General features: G+C 42.2%; 1 long non-coding RNA gene across 1 annotated transcript; it reads left to right on the plus strand.

The window, feature by feature from the left end:
• Nucleotides 1-325: 325 nt before the first annotated feature.
• On the plus strand, nucleotides 326-2,127 carry LOC106892588. Its single transcript, XR_001412887.1, has 2 exons — nucleotides 326-549; nucleotides 1,327-2,127. It is a non-coding gene; the product is annotated as an uncharacterized LOC106892588 (long non-coding RNA).
• Nucleotides 2,128-3,172: the final 1,045 nt, after the last annotated feature.

The raw sequence follows: 3,172 nt of genomic DNA on the forward strand, positions 1-3,172 counted from the left end.
GAAAGGGCGGGGGGGACGGGGGGGAAGGAGAGGGGGGGGATATGAATTAAAAGCGCCGATGATCAGAGCCATCCCTCTAATTCGAAATGACAAATCGCACTTAGGCGATACATGAACGAGAAAATGATTTATGGATTTTTCGCGACCGTCTGAGCAAATGAAGGCGACATGAATTATACATCCTAATGTGCAGTATATCATTTTCTAATAACACTGGTTTAGTTCTAATGCCGCGCGCCGCTCTCTTCGATAGGGGGTATCGATTAGATAAAAAGTCCGAGGGCTGCCTTTAAACTGGACGCGGCTCTTCTGGAAGCAGCAGCTGAGGTTTATGTATTTACCTCTGGCTGGAGCGCAGGGCTATCATCGGACCCCTGACACCGCCGCGTTTAGTTTTTCCATCTGTCATCATTTAATTTGGCAGTTAACGTCGCTGAATGAAGACTAATCTTTTCCTATCGCTGCATTTCGCTCCACGCTGCCATTTAGAAATGTAAATAGATGACATTAGATTTGTAAATCTGCCCTGCTGACGGGGATAGCACCTGGGTAAGTCAAACCTTTCCTCCCTGCCAAAATCCTCACATGCCTCTTTGGCACCCCACGTACAAAGGGGCATTTTCCAGCAAGGAGAACGTAGGATAAATAATACTCCTGCTCAGCCAGAACTTCCCCAGCATCTCTCCATTTACCCAATATCATGGATTATCTTAAAGATAAAAAACTTTGTGTTTAATTCATACACACTGGGAGGGTGAATCAACATGAAAACCTGAATGCATGTGTGTAAGGCAGGGAAGAGCTGCCAGATGGGGTGGGCTTCACCCCAGGCTCAGCCTGCATTAGTGCCCCAAGGCCAGGGCTTCCCCTCTCCTGCCACTAAGTCCCTTTTGCCCTTCATCACAGAGCAAGCGGTGAAGTCATGGTGACATAAGCTATGAATATTCCCAAATATTTCAGTGGTTTCTGGGCTAAAACACCACTCGACATTAGGAAGGATGAAGAAGTCCTGGCCCTTTGTGACACAGTATAAAACAGAGAGGGGGACAATGGAAGCAAAGGATTCATGCATTCATTTGGAGGGTGGGTGGGTCAATCTGTGATTATTGGGGAAGGGGTGAGGAAATGCTTCATTTTTCATTACCCAGGGGTAGTATTTCCATTGTTCAGACACAAAAGGAGCCACACAAGTAAGGAAATGCCCAAATATTGTGTTTTGGATTAAACAATCACTTTCCTAACCTGGACAATCATAGCTTTAGGTGTAGAAAACTAATCCCCATTGTTTAGTTGAGTCACCAAAATGGTCTTCTGCTTCTATTTCAGGTACTGGTCTTAGTTTTCGGCTGAGGAACACTGCGGCCTCTTTACTGTCTGGCTGTTAAAAATACATTGAGAATTGGACTTCTCCCCCCATCTCCTGGATTATCATTACTTAATTTAATTATCTAGGTTAAGAAAAAAACAACACCCAAAACAACAAAACCCACCCAGGTTCTCGTTCAAGAGAATTAATAACGGCTCTTAGTGCAGGAAAGATTACTGGAATCAATGATGTGATTAGGGTTGTAAATAAGAAGTAAAAGATGTCACCAGTAGAGAAAGCCCGCTTTGCTCACAGGGAGATGTGTATGTTTTACTGATAGGGCCATAGGATGAAAATCCTGCTTCAAACAGAGGTCGATACAGAACAATTTCAGAAATTAACTAAGAGGCCTGATTAAGGTTATTTGTGTCAGAGGGAAAGGTTCACTGCCACCACTCCCTCAATGGATTTCTCTCTTAATTGCCAATGAGGAGACAAAACAGGAAGGCTAGACCATTTGGCTAATCAATAAAAAAAAGCCTGCCTTCATGTTTGCCTGAGGAGCACTCCTTGGGTCAGATCGATGTCGCAGCCACCAAAGTTCTTGCAGAGGTCACCAGTGATCAAGACATTTTCTGATGGCTTTTAAACAACGCTGGAGCCAAGCATCTGCCGTGAGGTTGCAAATGTAAGCAGAACTGGAGATATGATGTTAATCATCATCCTCGTGTTTATGGGAGGACTCCTGGTGATAAAAACAACTCGTCGTATTTATGACCTTAGACAGCTGTTTTAATAAATGAAGATGAAGTGTTACTTCATTACATGCTCTGTACTGCACTAGTGATCAAACATGATGGAGCCTCTCCAGAAGGTGCTGGGAGTCTTCCTGAATAAGAATTGCAGTGGGTGCACCACGGTCCAGAACGGAATTACAGCGGCTGCACGCTGTAGGGATTGCTTAGGGCCAGCTTCTGCCTCCTTTGCTTTGCCCCCAGACACTCCTACAGATTTCAGGGAGACCACTCAAGCAGCAAGAGGCTGTTCCGTGTAAGATTGGTGCAGTCTGTTGCTATTATCCCACTATATCCAGCTTCCAGAGCCTATCACAATATTTATTGTGGAAAAAAAAAATAATCCCAGCCTGTTTTAATGACTTGTGCTTTTACCTGATTCAAGTCTGCATTGAAGCAAATATAAGAAAACTATTTTTTTTTTTTTTCTAAAGTTAAGCTCTCTACATTTTCTAGCAATCAAGCCTTTTTACAGTGTCTAGATCGGACGAGCCAAGATCCTGGTCACTTCAGAACACCCATTTCTCTATGTGTGGCTTTACACTAACCAACATACATTGAGCCTAATTCCTATAAGCTTGCCTCACGTCCCATTATTTTTAATCAATTAGTGGCAAATCTGACAATCTTGAACTTAGCACTTACCGTAGTGCTGCAGATACACTATAAACCAACAAAAATGACTTTACACAAGGTGATCAGTCAAAAATACATATTCCCTTTAAATTATCTATTTACTTGCAGGCAAGAGAGGACATCTGTGCCTGTTTTACCTCACAGAAGATATTTCTTGACAGAATACTTTTCACTAAGTCAAATTACTTACTGTCTAACTAGAATTTTCAGAAAGATAGTTTAGTCTATGGGTAGGAACCTGGTATTGCATCAGCTGAGAAGCAAAATATTATCACATTTATCAAGACAGGCATCATCAAGCCACTATTTTCTGTATAATTGTCTTTTTTTTTTTTTTTTATGGTATGGCTCAATCAGCTGCACCCATTTTTTTGAACTTCATCAAAATACAGCTGACCTGTATCTGAATTTAACAAATGCTGTTAAGCCTGAATGT

Source organism: Calidris pugnax, unplaced genomic scaffold, assembly GCF_001431845.1.
Source record: "Calidris pugnax isolate Ruff unplaced genomic scaffold, ASM143184v1 scaffold42, whole genome shotgun sequence".
Taxonomy (NCBI): domain Eukaryota; kingdom Metazoa; phylum Chordata; class Aves; order Charadriiformes; family Scolopacidae; genus Calidris; species Calidris pugnax.